The sequence below is a fragment of the Phoca vitulina genome, unplaced genomic scaffold (genome assembly GCF_004348235.1).
Source record: "Phoca vitulina isolate PV1807 unplaced genomic scaffold, GSC_HSeal_1.0 scaffold8, whole genome shotgun sequence".
Classification (NCBI taxonomy): Eukaryota; Metazoa; Chordata; class Mammalia; order Carnivora; family Phocidae; genus Phoca; species Phoca vitulina.
Window position 1 is genome coordinate 24,975,458 of NW_022589711.1, and position 22,057 is coordinate 24,997,514.

The 22,057-nt window shown below is 38.5% G+C and overlaps 1 protein-coding gene across 7 annotated transcripts in view; it reads left to right on the forward strand.

Moving 5' to 3' along the window:
• CMSS1 (cms1 ribosomal small subunit homolog) overlaps window positions 1-22,057 on the forward strand; it is a 374,963-nt gene that overhangs the window by 263,127 nt on the left and 89,779 nt on the right. The window contains exon 2 of one of the 7 annotated variants that reach the window (XM_032406414.1): window positions 19,594-19,672. The exons of 5 other annotated variants lie outside the window; for them this stretch is intronic. The gene's annotated coding sequence lies outside the window, so the exon portion shown is untranslated. Of the gene's footprint in view, window positions 1-18,776; window positions 19,673-22,057 lie in introns of those variants that run through there. One more of the 7 variants, XM_032406416.1, reaches the window with a different exon arrangement.

The following is a 22,057-nucleotide window of genomic DNA, read 5'->3' on the forward strand; positions in this document are numbered from 1 at the left end:
GGACTTTCTCCCTTTCCCTCTCTCTTCCCCTCTACCCTTCTCTGTTCATGCTCTCTCTCTAAAATAAGTAAACAAAATCTTTTTTAAAAAAAAGACTGCTTGAACCTGTAGCTACTTTTTTTTTTTTTTAAGCCTTTACCAACCAGTTAATTGCTAAAGGATTATTTTAGATGGGCAGTTCTCAAAGTTTGTTTTCGCAAAGTATGTTTCCTGGAACAGTGGCATTAGCATCACCTGGGAACTTATTAGAAATGAAAAATTTGGGGCCCAGCCCAAGAAACTCTAGGAGTGAGGCCAATAACCTGTATTTTAACAAGCTCTCCAGGTACTTCTGATGCCAAAATTTGAAAACCATTGTTTTAGACTATCAGAATCATTGTGCCTTTTTTTTCCTGCCTGATTTGATGGTTGTCTCTGATGCCATAAAAAGCAGATGATTTTTGCTAAGAAGAAAGTACTATTTGCTTAGAAGTATACTTCTTTATCTCCTTTGAAATATGAGGTGTACATTTACTGTCACATTTTTTTTAAAAGTACTAGAATAGGGGCGCCTGGGTGGCTCAGTCGTTAAGCGTCTGCCTTCGGCTCAGGTTGTGATCCCAGGGTCCTGGGATTGAGCCCCGCATCAGGATCCACGGGAAGCCTGCTTCCCCCTCTCCCACTCACCCTGCTTGTGTTCCCTCTCTCGCTGTGTCTCTCTCTGTCAAATAAATAAATGAATAAATAAATAAAGTGCTAGAATAATCAGGCTTAACTGATCTCTGAGCTCTGTTTTTAACCTGATAAAAATATTTTTAACACCACCATTTCTTTGGGGCACTTGGGTGGCTCAGTTGGTTAAGCCTCTGCCTTCAGCTCAGGTCATGATGGGATCGAGCCCCACATCAGGCTCTCTGCTTCTCCCTCTCCCTCTGCCTCTCCCCCTGCTTGTGCTCTCTCTCTCTCTCTGTCAAATAAATAAATAAAATCTTTAAACACACACACACACACACATCACCACTTCGTTGATTCTTGCCGTAGATGATCTACAGTACATCAAAAGTATTAAGGTTATGAGCATAATTATCAAAATAAAAATTATGTATTCTGCAGTTAACAACTGATTTACAGAGAACATTTCACCAAGTTATAGGTAATTAATGTTATTTCTTCCTTTCATAAAATAATAGCAAACAAACTGATGACTACCAGAGGGGAGGGGGGTGGGGGAATGGATGCAATAAGTAATGGAGAGTAAGGAGTGCACTTGCTGTGATGAGCACCTGGTGTTGTATGGAAGTGTTGAATCACTAAATTGTACACTTGAAACTAATATTATGCTGTATGTTAACTAACTGGAATTTAAATAAAAACTTAAAACTGAAAAAAAAAAATAATAGCAATACTTGCATTAAGACTCTAGTTACGCTGCTACATTCATGCTAGCAGAAGGGTACTCAGTTTTTAAAGGAAAACCTTGGACTGTGGGACCCCCCCCCCCCCGCCGCATTTGCTGCATGTTTGGGCTTCTAGATTCCTTATGTGTACCTCAGTCAACCAGAAGCTTCATATTGTTATTTAATGCACATGTATAAATAGGTTTAATGCCAGCCTTTTGAATGGCTCATTTAAAAAGGCCTTCTTGGATTCCCACCTGTTATTTTTCACTACCCCATTGGGGGGAGATTTCTTTGATGTTACACACTTAAAAGTATGCAAATATTTATAAGCTCAGGTCAACCTAACTGGTTAATTTAGTACTAGTTAGGAATTCTGATCAAGGCTGCTTGCAGATTAACATTTTAGGCACACTTTGAGATACATAGAAAAACTCAAAGAGAATTAGTAAAGTTTTTGAAAGACTCCAAGCTTTCTTTAAAGGGAGCATCCACTAAAAACTGGAAGACAATATGATACCATGAAAAGTAAGAACCTTATGATGGCTGTGTCTACTCAGGGTAGCGTTATAAACAGGAACTGCTGTGGTTTTATTCTATATATGCAAGGAATTTAAAGTCATAAATTAGAGAGATCACTTATGTATATAAGCACAAGCATATAGTAATACAGGTGGACCTCACTTTTTCCACCTAGATGTGTTTCTGAAATGTCAGATGAAAACAATATTTATAAATCAAATCATAGTTGTTAGTTGGCTCATATTATCATCTCAGAGGTGCCAGATCTTCCCTTTTACTAGTCTGGATGGAATATGGCTGCTAAAATACCTATTCCCAATTAACCCCAGCTTAGCATCTGGTTAATGGATTATAAGGCAGCCATTACTTAAAGAACTACTTTTAAAGAATGAATCCAGGAATTATTTTATAGTGCACTAATTCATTCCCTCTCCATCTCTTTACCTTCAGATTTTTCTGTCAAGTTTGTTGAATTGTGGCACACTTTTAAATATGTATGTACAGTTGAAGGTCTTCACAGCCTAGCTACTCAAGGGAATCACAAGAGGAACTTCTAAAACTGCTGATGCCTGGGGGCTGGCTTAGTAGGTAGAGCATGGTATGCTCCATCTTAAGGTCACGAGTTCAAGCCCCATGCTGGGTATGGAGCCTACTTTAAAAAAAAAAAAAAGACTGTGGATGCCTGGACACAACCCTGATCAATGGAATTAGAATCACAGGGGATGGAATTGCTTTAAAGGTGCTTAAGGCGATTCTATTGTGTAGGCAGTCCGTATCATGTGCCTGAAAAGAACATTAATACTTTGGATAACTTATTATAGTACAAAGTGACTATAAATTAATGAGAGTATTTCACACCAAGGCAGCTAGTATTTTGTGTCTTCCCTCCTACTTTAAGAATTCATTTCTTACTATGTTTCCTAATTTAGGAAAAAATGACTGATTTTTACTGTATAGTAGTCTTTTTATACATATGTTGCCCATTTGGGGCTCTGCTTTTCCTAAGGACTTGTAATTTCTCAAAACTGCATGTCAATCCAAAAGTTTCTATTTCCTTTTGTCTCAGGAGCAAAAATGTTCCTATTCTTTCCTCTTTTCTCACCAAGACCCCTCTATGGTCCTCTTCCATCCGACATGTCAGCACAGCCCTAAGATGTGGGCAAATAACATCCCTAAACATAGGCTTTGCAACTCTCATGAGGAAACTAAGTACCTTTCCTCCAACTGAAATGTTTCTGAAGTATTCTTCAGCCACCTCAGTATTCTGTCATTTTTGTCTGTCATCTGAGAATCAGAGCTATGCATATTGATGACCTCCTTCCTAAGTGGCCAAATAAATTACATATGTCTTTTATTCATTCAGTCTTTCCCTGGAGACTTCCACTAGCAGGAATGGAGGTGGTTACTTTTTCATGAGAGTTAGCATACTCCCAGGTTGGATTTTAATGGATAACTTGGCATAAAGGTCACTACATTTAATATAGAAGGTCATGAGTTTAGTCATTGGATGAGTTAATCAAATGGCTGCTGTAGTTCCAAAGTACATCTGCATTTGGATAAAATATGATTTGTGTTAGAGAGCTAAACTTGACATTTGGTTTCTCCCAGGTGTAATAAAATAACTTTTAATGAAATAAACGTACCTTTCAGCAGCAAAGCTGCATAAAACACATAGCATAGTTGCATTTCCTTACTGGCAGTGGTAGGAAATCTTTGATCTGCCACAGACTGCTTCATTTTATGCAGTCTCAAATAGTTAACCTGTTGAGCTGATTAAGCAGAACAATTTGAAATCATTGTCAGCACCACAGATAAAGGGACAGAAAAGTCACAAAGTTATGCTTGTTTTGTACATCAGCATCATTGATTATATCATTCCAAGTGCTGTTACCGAGAAGGACCTTTGATTCAGCTTCCACATTTGCACAGCCCCTTTTAGTTCTAACACTGTATAGGGCCAAAAACAAGCCCTACTCACATCTGTATTGTTATCATTCTCCCAGTACCTGGTCCCAGTTAACACTAAATACTTGTTTAAAATTTAAATATTAAATATTTAAAAATTATTCACCAGGCTAAAGTCCAAACTATCGTGTCTATGCCTATGGATCATTACAACCATTTAGTGTAAAACCTCTTTGAATTTTTGATAAAAATCACTGGAGAGTTGGGAGCAATGGTTGACCCATTTTTTCACTTTTTAAAAATTTATTACATAAGTAAAATTCCCTTTTTTGTGTAGAGTTCTGTGATTTACAGTGGTATAACCATCATCACAATCAAAATACAGAATATTTTAATTACCCCAAAAAGTTCCCTCTTGCTGGCTTTTTAAATTAACCCTTCCACCTGCTCTCAGCCCCTGGCAATCACTTTGTTTTCTCCTTCTCTAATTTCACCTTTTCCTGAATGTGAAACCAGTAAAATCATAGCACTTTTAATGTTTTCTTTTTCACTTGGCACAACATATTTGAGATATGTCCAAATTGTTGTACGTACCAATAGTTTGTTCCTTTTTGCTGCTGTGTAATAATCCATCATATAGATGTACCCCAATTTGCTAATCTATTCACCAGATGAAGGATATTTGGGTTCTTTTCTCTTTGGGGGAATTATGAGTAAAATCAACATAAATGTTCATGGACAGGTTTTTTGCTTGTTTAAGATTTTATTTATTTATTTGAGAGAGAGCGCACGGGCTGTGGGAGGGACAAAGGAGGAGGGAGAAGCAGACTCCCTGCTGAGCAGAGAACATTCATGGACAGGTTTGTTTTTTGTTTTTTTGGTTTTTGTTTTTTTGTTTTGTTCCGTTTTAAGAATGGACAGGTTTTTAAGTGAACAGAACTTTTTATTTCTCTGGGGTGTTTCTCTAGGAGTGAGATTACTGCACTTTATTATAAAGTGTATGTTTAACATCTTATAAAGGACTGCCAAACTGTTTTTCAAGGTGGCTGTACTGTTTTCAGTTCCCACAGGCAGTGTATGAGAATGCCAATTTCTCTACATCTTCACCAGCAGTTGGTACTGTCTGGGTTTTTTGTTTGGTTGGTTTTGTTTGTTTTCTTTTGTTTTTTTAGCCATTCTTATCTCCTTGTGGTTTTAATTTGCATTTTTCTAATGATAGTGATGTGGAGCATCTTTTCATGTACTTATTTGTTATCCATGTATATTCTTTAGTGAAACATCTGTTTAAATCTTCTGCCCGTTTTTAAACTGCATTGTTTGTTTTCTTATTATTGGGTTTTGAAACTTATTTATATATCTTGAATGTTATATGTAAGTGATGTGATGAATCACTAAGTTCTACTCCTGAAACGGATATTACACTATATGTTAACTAACTAGAATTTAAGTAAAAACTTTGAAACAAAAAAAAAATGAAACTTATTTATATACTCTGAATAGAAATCTTTTTCAGATATATGATTTGCAAAGATTTATTTCCCTGTCTGTGGCTTGCCTTTTCCTTTTCTGAATAGTATCTTTCACAGAGAAGTTTTTAATTTTGATAAAGCCCAGTTTATCAATGTTTTCTTTTATGGATTGTGCTTTTAGTGTCAGACCTAAGAAATGTTGACTGAACCCCAGGTTGCAAAGATTTTCTCTTTTCAACTGGAAATTTTGAAGAATTATTCCTCTAGGTTTTTGCAATTAAATTTGAGAGCTTGTTGGGTAAAGGAGGCAAAAAAGAGGAGAGGTCCTCAGTATGTATGTTCCCTGAACATCTCCTAACTAAGTCAAAAGCTTGATTTGATATGGAAAAAATAGTTTCATATCTGAAATTGATCTAGGTTTACTCTAGCCTTCAGGCACTATGGAATGAAAACATCTGATTATGGAATGAGAGCCCCCAAATTTAAAATAATGCAATGGAGTAAGTTCTTAATTATCAAAGGAAGTATATCAAGGCATAGCTTATACACAGGCAGATACCTTTTTGGTTTCAAGATAAATTTCTAAAACCTAAGTCATTCCCTTTCACATATCCAGAATATTAACATTTGTGGGAAATATTTTATACAGTGATAATTCATAATAAATAACTGAGAAAACGGTTACATTTTCAAGACTGTTGGAACATACCAGTTTCCCAAAGTCTTACAGGAGCACCAAGTTCTTGTTCTTCCCTTTGTCTCCTCTGTAGACTTTTCTTTTTCCTTCTTCAGTGCTTCCACTAGTCTCCTGTTTCTCTTTCTAATCCTGACTTCATGTCCTTTTTGCCCTGAAATTTCTTTCTTCCTATTTTTCTTTCTCCATCTTTTAAACCCCTTAATTCATTACAATGTCGAGCCAGTTTCTTTTCTCTAGGTAATAGTTATTAAATGAGGTCTTTTCTTCCCTTTTGTCATTTAAACTTTAAAAAATACTTAAAAGAATTTTTTTTTTTGCTTCAAACTCAGTTTTTTAAAAGCACCAATTAAGTCACAGTTTGCATGTGTGTGAATCAGTCATGGTTGACACTCTCCTGAAAGTAACCTTTGATTAAAAAAAGAGGTTTCCCATCTCTGCTCTGTAAAGCATCAGTATTACAAAGCACCTTGATGGTCCTCCATTTTATCCATTTCCTGCTAGCAAAGTATCCCAGATTAAAAATTGATCTGATATAGTTAACATTAGGTGTCTAGACGTGGCTACACTGTTAAAGCATTTCAGTATCTATCCCTTGTTAGTGGCCTAAAGAAATTTAGTAATTTTATTGATTTGCTTTCCAATTTTTTGGCTATATTTGCCCTACAGGAATTATTTTATTTATTAGACTTCAGTTGCATTTTCCTAATAATACTACATGCATATCCACAAGCTAAACTATCCAGGAAATTTACATGGCTTTATAATTCTTTCCTATATAATAATGGCTAATTTCTTGAAAGTTAAATTGCTTCTTTTGTTTTACTAACTTTATATAAATAATGGACTTACTTAATTAAAAGCCTTAAAGAAGACGTGGAGATGGAGCTGTGAAGATTTTTCTGCATTCACCCATAGGTCAAAGTCTTATGTCAAGCAAAAAGCTTATGAAGCAGGATACATTTCTCTCTCTTTTTTGAAGATTCTATTTATTTATTTTATTTGGTAGAGAGAAGGAGAGCGTGTGCAGGAACTGGGGGAGGGACAGAGGGAGAGGGAGAGAATCTCAAGCAGACTCTTGTGCTGAGCAGCTCGATGCCAAGACCCTGAGATCATGACCCAAGCCAAAACCAAGAGGCGGAGGCTCAACCAACTAAGCCACCCAGGGACCCCTGAAGCAGGAAACATTTCTAAAATAATCATGCTTTGGTTTAACTGAGTGGAATTGAGCTTTCTTAATTATGGTTCTTCAAATGGTATTCAATGACTAAATCATTTTATTGATATCTTACCTTTGAGGGGAAAAATTCCTTGCTACAGAGGAATTATAAATACCAATTTCATTAGGCATTTGTATAAAGTTAGAATTCATTGTTCCTTAGTAATCTGGAAGGGAAGACACCCAGTGCATCACTGAGGAAGATTTGGACAGGCTTTTTGAGTAGCACGTGTAGTAGAAACAGCAGAGTTCTAGTTTCCATTTTGCCACCTACTTGCTAGCTGGCCAGCTGACCTAGAGCAAGTCAGCTAGTTTTTCATTTTACATTTCCTCAGCTGCAAAATGTAGGGATTGAATTAGATGATCTCTAAAGTCTCATAGTTCTAAACAAAATTTGAGGAGGGTGGAATCTTCCCCACTCCCCTCCCAAAGCCAGCCAGTTTTTCTCGTAATAGAAGTGGATGTGTAGCCACAGAAAACCTTCTTCACATTTTCTCAAAGCTCTTTGCTCCACGGTTCTATCTTTGTTGTGGCCTCAACTGAGCTCCTTTCATGGAGGACTTGCTCCAGGGCAGTTGCTCCCTGGACGGTGAAGCCGTCTGTGGGAGCCCCTTCTAGTAAAGCCCCAGGCATCTTTGTCAGCTTCGGTCCATTGTGCAGCTGTGTCTATTGTTTTCTTCAAGATTCAAGTTTAATTGTCCTGCTCTTTAAGTCTTTAAGATAGTCAAGGGAACATTAGCTCACTGAAAATAATTGAAAACACCTTTTGGGAAAAGTGCAGCTAGAAATGCAAGCAAGAGATTCAGTCATGCTCATCGCAGTTTTTCAGGGAAGAGGTTATTTCTCTACTTTATAACATTTTCTAATAAATTTTGAGAAGCAGTTTTGATGAAGGAGCAGAAGGCTAGCTGAAGACAAAGCATAAGCTGACACACTGCAACCTCCCCCCACCCCCCACTCCCGGGTGGGATCTGTGTGACATTCTTCCAGGAATCTCCCAACTATCTTAATGTTAATACCTTGCTAGAGGAGAAAACAACCTTAACTTGACAATGGTAAGGCCTCTGGTATCCTGTAGGTATCTTGTAGGTCGGTCCTCTTTAGCATATGAAAGTTCTTTTGAAACCTCCCTTTTCCTTACTTCCCCCAACTCCTGGGTATATAATCAGCCACTCCTCAAGACCCCGGTGCAGCAGGTCTTTGTGCCCACGGGTCCTGTCCCCGTGCTTTAATAAACCACCATTTTGCACCAAAGACATCTCAAGAATTCTTTCTTGATCATCGGCTCCGGACCTCACCCCACCGATCCTCACCTGTATTCCAAAACCACATCAGTTTCACCTCAGATTTTCTGAGTCATGGACTTTCAGAGCAAGGCAGACCATAGAGATGGGTGACTTGTCCAGGGCCTCCAGGATGGTTAATTGTGAAGCTGTTCCAAGATTCTCTACCCGGGTTCTTTTCCCACATTACCAGCCTCAGTCCTTCCAAAGCCAAGTAGACTGTCCTGGGGTTGCAGTCATGTTCTTTCTAGCATTTCCTGTTGCCTCCCCTGCCTCACTCTCAGCATGAGTTTTGTCAAAGAATGAAAGCTACATAATTTAGCCCACTCGAAAGCTAAGGAGAACTTCTCCAAAGGAACTGCACAGTTTTTCTCGCCTCCACTCTCTGGGGAGCTCTTTGCTGGTGTGCCAGTGTTGGGCCAGGCTTACCCCAAAAATAGGGTATCTCCAATCCTCCCCAGAGCTGGCCTGCTTCATTCCATCCCATGTAGTCTAAAGCATATTCTAAGAAAACTTGAACTTAATGTAGAGGTTTAAACATTTGCAAGGCAACTTGGGCTTACAAGTAATTTTAACCCAAGGTCATTTGGAAAATGCTATTCCTGGAAGCCTATCTTTAAGGGGCGGGGGGTGTATATGTGTGTATGTGAGTATCCTCTTCCCCAAAACAAAATGCTTTAATAAATGAAGAACTTGATTAGAAAGAGCTCATGTTTTGTAAGGGAAGAAGCACAATGTGGGAAATTACATAACAAGGAAAAAACATCCAGTTTTGAAGATACTTAGCGGTATCTAACATAGTCCTAAGTGGTAAGCATCGTAAGTTATTCTGTCACTAGAAGTATAAACATGTTCTGACTTAAGCGCCTGACTCATGTTAAGGAAACATACTGGCTCCTCAATTTTCCAGATGATCCTTGTATTTGAATCCACTTGAACATCCCAAACCACTGTTTCTGCCATCTCTGGAAGAGAATGAAAATAACATTGGAAAACTGACAATTGTCTACCAGTATCATTTAGCACAAGCTAAACTTTTTGTAGACATTTTCCAACATTTCCTTAAAACAAAATACTTTATTTGCTGTGTCCTTTCATGAATCATACACTGTTGTGATTCCATGTCAGGCCTGAGTAATATTAATTGAAATTCTAAAGGCAATATAGTGTGGTAGTTAAGAGCTCAGGTTCTGGGGCCAGAATCCTCAGTAGAATCTTAACTCTGACCTTTAACAGCTGTATATTCTAGGACAACTTGCTTAACCTCTCTGGGCCTCATTTATGCCACATCTATAAAATGGGGATAAACTATTATTATCTACCCCATAGGGTTGTTCTGAGCAGTGTCTTCAAAAATGTACTCCCAAAATAATTAGGAAAAAAAAACCTATATACTTACTGGGGCACCTGGGTGCTCATTTGGTTAGGCGTCTGCCTTCGGCTCAGGTCATGATCCCAGGTTCCTGGGATCAAGCCCCCACATCAGGCTCCCTGCTCAGTGGGGAGTCTGCTTCTCCCTCTCTCCCTCTGCTCCTCCCCCTGCTTGTGCTTTCTCTCTCGCTCACTCTCTCAAATAAATAAAATCTTAAAAAAAAAACCCGTATACTTCCTCACACATTTTTAAGGTGAAATCTAAAACTTTTCATTATTGGTTTCAGAGTTTATTTTGGTAAAGGACAGAAAGGAATAAATACTGTATAACATGAAATAAGGTGAGAATTGGTGTGGCTGACATAGTTGACAAGATTAGAAAAAAATAGTTTATCTTGTTGAGTAACTCAAAGAGAATTGGAAAGGAATCATGGGAAAAGGTTTATGTTTTAGGTGTGTATTTTGAGTAATTTAGCATGCCCAGAACATATACACATAAGATGTGAAAGAGCATCCTTAACCTGTTCTATTTTGACTTTTGTTAAGAATTTAGAACATCTCGGGGTGCCTGGCTGGCTTAGTCAAGGAGCATGTGACTCTTGATCTTGGGGTTGTGAGTTTGAGCCCCACATTGGGTGTAGAGATTGCTTAAATAAATAAACTTAAAAAAAAAAAAAAAGGAAAGAAAGAATTCAGAACATCTCAACACTGACTACGAAACCAGCAGTGTTTCTAATCTAATATGGTTTGAGTTCCAGGAAGTTTGTATACTCCAAAGACAACAGGGTACAGGACAATGAACTTTAATAAGATTTGTCTTAGATGAAGAGCTTGCCTTTTAGCGAAGTGAAAGAGCTCATGTGAATACAGGTGGGTTTTCAAGCAGTTAAAAAATAAAGCACAGATGAAAGCTAAGGTCTGGAGACTAATTTCCTTAAAATACCCTTGCATGTGCACATCTTGTAAAATATTTGCATACCCAGTAGGCATACCCATTTGAGGAGGACTTAGTTATGATCATTAGATGAGTCAATACATGCTAAGCTCTTAGAACTAGATCCCCTTCTTGGGATCTAGTAAGTATTGAGCAAAAGTAATTTATTATTACTGTCATTATTTTTAGGCCCCCCTTCAGAAAGAATTATGCATAACTACTTTGAGTTCCTACCTTATCCTCAGGACTTATTTGGCTGCATTCAGCATCCTTTAGAATTAAGTGACTAAGTGTCAGGGAAAAAATGTTACATTAGTATTAAAATCATAGTTCTGTTCTTCTCATGAGACAAACTCCAGGTATAACTTCTGGAACTTTCTGGTCAATTCCATTTAGTTTGGCTGTCCATAAATATGTCATTCTCTTGGATGTACATAACTTCATGTATGGATCAAGCCTTATGCTGAATGTCCCATATTTTGGGAATCTGTGTGATTTCATAAGTACCTTGAGAGATTAGAAGGTACTGGATAACTGAAGATACGGAATACAGAATGGAAAGGATTAAAATGTGAAGTTTAAAAAGGCAAGGATAGCTCATTTTAAACACTTTATGCACTAGCCACTGGACCCTTTAAAATATCAAAATCAAGACAGAGACCCCTCACCTAACATGTCACCAAGTATATTGAGTTAGACAGTTCATGTCATTAGAGCTTAGTTCTGTGCTTATAGCTGATGTCTTCCTTAACTTTTTAATTACTAAAACAATATTATAGAAAAAGTCAAATAATCCAAAAGAAGAAAATAGAAGTCACTGATTCACTACTACCTACAGGTAAAGATTCTGATACATATTCTCTCATTCTTTTTCTTATGTAAAAACCAAAATTTATACTTTTGATCTTTTTAAGTTCTCACTTTGAGATAATTATAGATTCACATGAAAGTGTAAGAAGAGATATGAATATGAAGAGATCCCATGTATCCTTTGCCCAGTTTCCCCCAATGGCATTATCTTGCAAAACTATAGTACAATATCACAACCATTGATACTAACATTGATGCAGTCAAGATACAAAACATTTCCATCACCACAAGGATGGTGACTTTTTATAGCTACAACCATTTCCCTCGTACCTCCACCACCTCCTTAAACTCTTGCAACCACTATTCTGTTCTCCATTTCTATAATTTTATCATTTCATGAGTGTTTTGTGAATTGAATCATATAGTATATAGTCTTCTGCGATTGACTTTTTCCACTCAACATAATTCTCTGGAGATTCATCTAGGTTGTTGTCTGTTTTAATAGTTTATTCCTTTTATTTACTGAGTAATATTCTACATATGAGTATAACCATACTATTCACCATTAAATAGCATTGGGTTGTTTCCAGTTTTGGGCTATTACAAAGAAACCTGCCATAAACATTTGTGTATAGGCTGTTGTTTGAAGAAGAGTTTTCATTTCTCTAGGATAAATGTCCAGAAGTACAATTACTTGGTCATATTTTAGTTTTTAAGAAACTGCCAAACTTTTTCAGAGTGACAGTATCAATTTACATTCCTATCAACAATGTATGAGTGATCTAGGTTCTCTGAATCCTTACCAGCATTTGTTGTTGTCACCATTTTTTAATTTTAGCTATTCTGATAGGCATTTAGTAATATTTCATTTTGGTTTTAATTTGCATTTCCCTAATGTTTAATGATATGGAATATGTTTTCATGTGCCTCTTTGCCATCTGTGTATCTACTTTAGTGAAATATCTGTTCATATCTTTTGCCCATTTTCTAATTGGATTGTTCCTTTTTTTTTTTTTACTGTTAAATTTTGGGGGTTCTTTATATATTCTAGGTAGTTGTCCTTTGTCAGATAAATGGTTGCAAATATTTTTTCCCAATCTCAAGATTGTCCTTTCATCCTCTTCAAGGGGTCTTTCACAGAGCTAAAGTTTTTCATTTTAATTAAATCTAATTTATCCATTTTGCCTTTTATGGATTTTGGTTTTGGTGTCAAGTATAGGAACTCTGCCTAGACCTAGATTCCAAAGATTTTCTTTTTTTTCCTAAGAGCTTTATAGTTTTATATTTTACATTTAAGTCCATGATCCATTTAGAGTTAATTTTTGCTCAAAGTGGTAGACTTAAACTGAAGTTCTTTCCACCCCCCCTCCATGTCCCAACTGCTCCAACACCATTTGTTGCAAAGGCTTATCTGTTTTTTGATTGAGTTGATTTTGAGCCTTTGTCAAGGCATATTTGCACAAGTCTAAATCTGGGTTCTCCATTCTGTTCCATTGATCTTTGTGTCTATCCCTCCAGCAATACACACAGTCTTGATTACTATACCTATGTAAATCTTGAAATAAGGTACACTGATTCCAACCATTTTTTTCTTCTTTTTCAACATTGTTTTAGCTATTCTAGCTCCTTTGCCTTCCCATATAAATTTTAGAATTATCTTGTCTATGTAAGAAAATTTTGCTGGAATTTTGATTGGAATGCATTAAACCTGTATATCAATTAGGGGCAAATCAACATATTTCCTATGTTAAGTATTTCAATCCATGAACATAGTATGTCTCTCCATTTATTTAGATCTTTGATGCTTTTCATCAGCATTTTATAGTTATCAGCATACAAGTACTATCATGTTTTGTTAGATTTACATCTAAAAGTGGGATCACACTGTGTTTCAAACCAATTTTTTTCATAAAAATGTATATTATAAAATTTCCAAATCATTAAGTTATTTCAACATAATTTTTAACTGACTCATATAATTAGTTCTGGATTTTAATATTCTTGGTTATTTAGCTAATGTCAAAAGACTTATTAATTGGTTTTTAAATTTTTCCCAACCTGCGATTGGGGCCTCCATTTCAACAAAACATTCAGCTCTTATTCTTGCTAACTTCTGAGTTGCAGTGGCTTTATTGCATTTTTTTTCTATATAGCTTTGTGTAATATTTTTACTCAGTAGAAACTTCTATCAGTTAATTTGTTGATTCTTAAAATTTTACCAACAATAGCATATCTGATCAGATAATTTTTAATGTTTAGCTAGACATAATGATGATAATTGCTACATTGCTATTTGAAAAATCTAGCAAAATCTATTTAAGCAACAAGGCGATTGGTCAGTGACTACTTTGACTCTTAGCTATGCTGTAATTTGTTATTGCTAAGCCATTGGCCTTTCCTGGGCTAGCTGCAGCACAGCCCACTGAAAGCACACCCATGTGTCCCTCAGCAGGTAGTAGATTCACCCTGACAATAGGTAAGAAAAGTAAAGTGATTTTTATTTTGGTGATGAGATGCTTCAGGAAAAGGACATGAGATGGAATAAGCACTTTGTTTTAGAGCCCAAAAATTCTGTATTTGAATCCCAGTTCTATCATTGACCAGCTTTTCAACCTTATGCAAGTTACTGAATCTCTCAGACTAAGAGTCCTCATCTGTAACGTCTCTAAGGTAATCATAATACCTACCTTACAACATTCTTAGAATTAAATAAGTTACTGCATCAGAGTATTCAGCATAATACCTGATATGTAGCAAGCACTTAGTAAATGTTAGCTATCATTGTCATTTTTTTTTTATTAATAATAATTGAACTTTAGCTCTTACTGCCCATAAATGTCGTTACATGCCAAGGAAGCTTTCCTGTACTATGGATATTTTTGTGCATATCTTTCTTCATTACTAGAGTATAAGTGTCTAGAACCCTGAAGACTTTGTATCCCTTGGCATTTAGCACAGCAGAACTTTCCTAAAGAACTTGAATTTCACAAAAATCCTTGCCATATACAGGGATGGAAACTTACCATGAAAAGAAGCCATTAACTATAATCCCTTTTTAAAAATGACTTCCTTAAGCTAGGAAAACATTTTAAAGACCACAAATGACCCAGATAAGAAAGATTTTTTTATTCATTCCCTGAAACTAGACACTTCACAGTTTGGGACTGTGAATCAGATTCCAGTTAAGAATTTATGGATTTAGCCATTTATAGGATGTGGCATGGAGTGGTTCAGGAAGCAATTTTTGCTTTGCCAATTGCAGACCTCTTCTTCATATATTTAAAGGAAGTTTTCAAATTTCTGCCAATGATCATTTTTCATTGGTAACCCAGAGGAGTTTTGAATTGTCATTTTGTGGGCTTTATCAGGAAGCTTAAATCCAGGATTTAATTAATCAGAGAATGCAAGATTGGGTTTCTGCATTTTCCAGTTTTGAAATCTATTTAATGTGGCTAATAGACCGAACTTTTGTCATGTTAGAGTTCACATTGGGGGCAATGAAATATAACATTACATAATTCTTTTAAGAAGATCCTGAGAGTTTAGTGGATAGTCTAATGGCAGAAGACCCTTGGGAACACAGAGATGCATAATCCTCTCAGAACTATTCATATGTGCATAAGATAAATAAGCTATTGTCTTTCCAAATTTTCTTTTCAGTTTTCACAAAAAACAAGTATACAAGGGCAAGGGAGGTAGGGGAAGAGGGCTGTTATTGTAGCTGGGATGATAGGAATAGCCCCAGCTGGCCTGTAGATGATATAACATGCAGGTGTTTGCTGTGGTCTAACCACATAACCTTGATTGCAGTAATGTTTCTACCTTCCTAAAGTGATCATTAAATGAAATAATAGAGAAGCATGTTGTAAGCTCTAAAAAGCTATACAAATGTACCATGTTAACCATCCCATAAATATTTATTAAACACCCACTATATACCAGACTCTGTCCTAGGGATAAAGATAAAAAGTTAGATAAGGTACGTCTTTAGCAGGGGCACCTGGATGGCTTAGTCATTTAAGCGTCTGCTTCGGCTCAGGTCATGATCCCAGGGTCCTGGGATTGAGCCTCGCATGGCGCTCCCTGCTCAGCGGGAAGTCTGCTTCTCCCTCTCCCTCTGCCTGCCACTCCCCCTGCTTGTGTTCTCTCTCTCTCTGTCAAATAAATAAAATCTTTAAAAAAAAACAAAAAAGATAGGTCTCTAGCAGTGAGGAACCAATAGCTCACCAAGGAAAGACAGACTCGTGGACCACTTAAGTACAGTGAAGTATCATAGGTGTACGAGGGAGAATATTCCAGGTGTAGCTGTGGAATTGGATTGCTGAGGGGGACTATGCACAGGATTTTGGAGTCAAGAAACTCTAAAGCCACATTGTTGTAAAGACTATCCATGTTCAGGTTGAGGGAACATCAGGAGGGAAACTGGGTCAAAAAAGTTTGACCCAGTTGCCAAAGCCCTTATTAAATAGGTGGAACAATGGGGAGAGGTCAGAAAGTGGCAGAACTAGGAACTGGACAGATGTGGTATGGAGCAATAACATGAGCCTCTGGGGAGGTGGGGGTTTGATATGATAGTTGAAAGAAATGACCTGGAAGTAGCATTGTGGAGCCTGGAGAGTGGTACCACCCCAGGCTTGGTGCTTGGGCTGTGAGAGCATGAACAGTCTTCTCAGAAGAGGCTGAGAGGTTAAATGTCCTGGAGGAAGGGTTGTATGTCCTGGAGGAAGGTGGAACAGGAGCGGGGAGAAGGAACTGTGAGAAGGGTAAGGATGCAGGGGTCCGATAACAGCAATATATGTCATTTATTGAGCACCTAGGATGTGCCAGGTACTGTACTTGGATGTTTTATGCATTTAATCCTCACAGGATACTACAAACTAATTGCTATCATCTGGATTTTACAGATGAGGGCATAAGGCATAAGAGAGGCCATATGCATCAGTTAGGGTCACACAGCAAATCTACTTTAGGATCACTGAACCCAAAATCTACCTGAGTGTAAAGCTGTGCTTTTGCATTGTTCCACATGCCTTCAGAGAGAACACCATGGGAAGGATTTGGAGGGAAGTCAGAGAGGATGACAAGAACCCAAGGGAGGAAGCAGCACTAAATGAGAATGGAAATACAATAGAAGAGAACACTATTAACCAGAGATGCTTGTGTTTTTACTGGTGGATGAGAATGCCAGGGCTATGAGAACTGGAGTCCCTTAGGCCTCTAGTGGAGTCTTAGACCTGGTGAGCTTAACAATTTTCTTGCTGCAGGTTTATGTAGAGCACTGCTGTGAAGGTGTCCTGGTGTCTTTTGAAGAGAATTCTCCCAGGCAGTTAGTGAAGGGATTGGGGGAAAGGGGACAGTTGTTCTGATTGTCAGTTGTCAGTCTTTCAGCACAGGTAATGGAGAGCAGAGAAGGAAGTGTGGGCTGACACTGGCCTCTCACTTGCATGCAGGGTGGAAGCCAATCAGATTTTGGGGAACCTTGACCACTTTGTACTTTGGGACATCTAGAGCTATGTGGTACAAATTGGAATTTTCATTGAACTGTGGTGAAAAAAATAGGTGGCGGTTTACCAGTTACTATCCAAGACAGCTTTATAACAGAGACTGGGAAAGGAAATATTTTTGCCATCCAGGCACGGCTAATGTCCCACTTTCCTTTACAAAGGGACACTTAATGTTACAGATGAAGCGGCAACTCCCCATAGCCCATGCAGAGAGGTAGTGCGTTGACTGTGGGCACAGGCCAGGACTAGAGACTTTTCTGGAAGGAAAGAAGTAGTCCAGCTCTGCAGCTGGTAAGAGTGGCCTCAAGGTGGATCAGGTTAGGAGAAGCAAAGAAAAGGCAGAGGTAGCAACTGAAGAAAAGCTATGACTCTCACAACCTTGCTTTCACTAAAGTGCTTCCATTGGAATTCTTGATTGCCATAAAAATAAATATGCCCTTCAAAGTAACACATGTGCCAGCTGATCCAGTCCATCACAGGAGTGATTGGGGCAGTGAGAGAATAACAAATGTCCTCGGAAAGAGAATAATAAAGAAAAAAGAAGAGGAAGTAGCCTTAAAAGCCTTCAGTTTGTATAGGATGCTTGTAGAAATTGGATCCTTACTGTAAATGTGGTTTCTGCAACTCTGCAGGTAGGAATTCTGTTTTCCCTTTGAACCATGTCAGCACTTTATCTGTACCTCTCTCATAACACTTTTTGTATCCTACACTGTTTAATAGTTTTTATGTTTTTCCTACTTCTACTAAACTGGTAATTCCTCAAAGGCAAGGATAGTGCCGATTACATTCTGTATCCCCCACAATGCTTTGCCTTCGGTAGCTACTCAGTGTTCTCGGTAGTCCAAGGACACTATGATTCCTCTGAATTTGTTATCTCTTTACTTGGCTACCAAAGACATCACTTTGCAAAGCCAGCCTTCTTCTTTTTCTGGAGTCAGGGACTAAAGTATTTTAAAAGTGTTTTAAGGATGCCTGGGTGGCTCAGTTAAGGGTCTGACTTCTGCTCAGGTCGTGATCTCAGGGTCCTGGGATCAAGGTGAGCCTCGGGCTCTTTGCTCAGCAGGGAGTCTGCTTGTCCCTCTGCCCCTTCCTTTCCCCCTCTCTTCCCCCCCCCATACTCTCTCTCTCTCTCTCAAATAAATTTTAAAAATCTTTTTTAAAAAATGTTTTATAATGTTTTGAGTATGTAGGAGAAATACTTTGTTTGGGGAATGTTGTTAAGCCCTCTCATCAAAAATAGCCTTTCCATCTACCTCCCAGTTCTGCCAGAGCAGAATAGATTGGCAAAGGTAGTTCAGAGGAAAAAGCAACGTAAAGCCGTCTGCTCGTGGCTGTGCGGGTGCCAGTGGAGGAGGGGTGGTTGATGGGTGGGATGCTATGTGCTATAAAAATGTTCAGCCAACCAACTGAACAGGGGTGCATAGATTTAGACTTTGTGAAATACCTTCCCCAGCTTGTATATATTCCTGTGTACTCTGTGATCCTAGGCCAGCAGTCTTCTTTTTTTTATAAGATTTTATTTATTTAGAGAGAGCAGGGGAGGGGCAGAGGGAGAGAGAGAGAGAGGGAATCCCAAGTGAACTCTGCGTTGAGCACAGATCCTGATGCAGGGCTCAATCTCATGACCCTGAGATCATTACCTGAGCCGAAATCAAGAGTCAGATGTTTAACCATCTGAGCCACCCAGGCGCCCAGGCCAGGAGCCTCTAAAAGGAAACTGGTGATGAGAAGTCTCACAACATAAGCGAATTAGTGGCCCCCTGAGACGGTGAAGCAGGCAGCATCTCAGAATGGCAGCAAGAGCGGTGGGAATGGAAGAGTGGGCCAGGAAGACACATGTGGTACTTAGTCTCCGGCTGAGCAGAGGAGCTCCGTTCTGACGGCTGCTGTTGCTCCCTTGGGGACTGCTACCCAGGATTAGCATGGAACAAACCCAGTGACACAAAAGCTGTTTTAATTTTTACAAAATCTACTTAAGCATGAGTCCCTCTCTGTGAGTCTTTAGGGTTTTGTTACTCAAATCTTGAGTCTGGTTTTCCTGGAAAATTGGAAGCAATGGTTGGGCAGGTAACGGCAATCATTGTGAGTACGGAGCAGAAAGGAAGCTTGGATAGTGAAGGATAGGAGGGTGCATGCTGGCTGCTGGCATGGACTGTGTTAGAAGCCCTAGGGTGATCACTTCCAGGGGCTGTTACAGACTTCCCCCTGGGTAATATAAACAGGAAAACATTTGGATTTGGCCTGACTGGCTTTACAATAAGCATGTTTGTTCAAATAAATTATTGCATTAAGATGAACCTGTTTCTTCTACCCTAACGAAAGGAGTTTTTGTACCCTGAGTGTTGGAGATATTATCAGTGGAAGAGCTTATCTTTATATAAAGATCAACCCTTACGGAGCGTGGACAGCCCTGCCAAGATTCCCAGTAGCTTGTTTAATCAGCTGCATTAATGTAGAGGTTTTCAGTTAGTAGAATTGTCCATTTTCACCCCTTATTTGCTTGTAGATCCAGAGACCAGGTCACCAAATTTGGGCTCCTAGTCATCCTCTGAGGAGAGGTGGCTTCTCATTTCCCTGAAATGAAGATAAGTGCTGTCTATGTGTGTTTGGGTTGGAGAGACCAGCCTGTAGTGAAGGTAGCCCTCTCTACCTACCCTCCACCATCAGTCATGCCAAGTTGCAGGGTGGGGACTACATAGAAACTTGCTCAGGCAGAGCATCCAGATGGACTGGTTGGATGCCCCTTCACTGAATGGCTCACTCTGACCTCTGCCTTAAGCAAGAAATAGAAGACCAAGATGACATAGCTGTGGTCACACAAAGCCTATTAACTACATTGGTTGTCTTTGTTTATTAAATAACTCTTAGATTCTTTTTTTTTTTTTGAAACAAGAAATTTGAACCACATTTTGTTTGAGATACTCCAGAGAGATGTAGCAATGTGGTTATCATTTTACAAACTTTTAAACAAAACTGTTAGCAGTTTACAACTTTGTTTAAAGAACAATGGTTTGGAACACAGGCCTGTCTTAGCAAGACCCAGAGGACAGTGACCAAGGCAGAGAAGAATCCAGGGCAGAGCTGGCTGACTAAGGCTTGCTTTTGCAAAGCCCAGGAATCCAAAGATTAGAGTTGAGGTTCTCTTACCATTTTGCAGGAGTAGCAGTGAATTTGGCCCTGTTGCTTTGGTGATTTACACCAATGCCCTCAGCTTGTTAGCTCTCTTCAAGTAGAAGAGAAATTCAGGAAATGTGGGGATGAAAACGCTCCCCTCTGTTATTTTCTCTTACCCCAGAGAGTACCACCATTTTTAACATAGCTCATTCATTGCCCAGGTGTTGCCATCCTTGTTTCTTCCCTTCCATATTTTATACCTTTATAGTCACTTTATAGCCAAAACCTTATCTGTGCTTTTATTCTTTTTTTTCTAAAGATTTTATTATTTATTTATTTATTTGAAAGAGAGAAAGAGAGAGAATGCAAGTGGGGCAGGGGGAAAAGGAGAGAAACTCAAGCAGACTCCGCTGAGCGTGGGGCCAGTACAGGGCTGGATGTCACGACCCCGAGATCATGACCTGAACCAAAATCAAGAGTTGAACACTTAATCCACTGAGCCACCCAGGCACCCCTACCTGTGCTTTCATTCTAATTTTTCTTTTAAAATATCTGCCTTTACCTAACTGTCTTCTCATGATACAATTTACATTTATAATAAACTTCATTTACGAGTTGTTTCTTCTACTATAGTTGGCTCTAGCTATTGTTCTTTTAGCCTTGTCTTGGCAGTGTTCACATGAACACCTAACAATAAGTCTCATAAACAGTCCTCTAAAAGCATACAAGTATTTATGCCTATGTCAGTTTTTCTAGCCTTTTTATAAAGCTGACTTAGTAGATAGTGTATTTGCCTACCAAAGATCAAAACTGAAATAGCCTATAATTGAAGCTGACCAATAATATTGATTTGGGGGAAGCAACATTTAGTTTCCAAGTACATGAAACACATTCGTATTATAGGAATTTAGACTAGTAATATCCTTTTGAAACATGCTTTTTTAAAACTCAGTTTATACTCCAGGAAGGCATTTCTTTTGGATCAATTGCAATTGCAATCAGACAACTTCATAGCTTACATGTAATAGTGTGATTAAAATGTTAACTAATTCTGGGACAAAGGGAATTCCAGGAAGACACTCTAATCATTGAAAAGGACAGTTAAAGGGCTGTAAGATTAACCATTTTTCACCTAAAACACGGCATTTCTCATGTACCCTTTAAGCAGTACTGACAAGTATTTCCTGGAGATTAATGACCGTCTGAGTTAATGGGCTGAGGGAAGGTCATTAATCCTTACACAAAGGTAGTTTGGAAAGCAGAAATGAAAAACAACTGCAAGGTCGAGGTGATGGAATCCCAGGAGATGTTTCAGAAGATTAGTTCCCTTTTCAGTAAGCCCATACTTAACTACTGTTCTCACTCTCCCTTCTCCACATGGCATACCTCAGACTCAGGTTTTCAACCTCCTGGGATGCAATTAAGCTTCTGAAAATGCCTTGTAATCTCTCCTTCCACCAAACAAAACCCTTTTTATCAATGAGCTTCCTCTTCTCACTGTTTCTTAAAACCATCTTGGAAGTCATTCATTTTACATAGCTTCTTGCCATCAAATGCATTTTATTGGTTTAGATGGAGTTGTGCTTGGGAGTCTAGAATATAAAAAACCAAGGCAGTCAGAATATACTTCCTGTGGGTTTTGATTAGATAAATATCTATGTGTGCTATACATATGATATGCAGAAAATATGAAATTACTGTCAGGGGAAGGCTGGGATTGATGGAACAGTCAGACCTAGATACCACTTCAGCAAATCAGAAGAGGTGGACTCATCTAAAGGACACAGAAACAAGTTGGTACAATCAGGATACCATTACAAGCAGAAGTCCAGGCTTCCAGACTGTGGAACACCTCC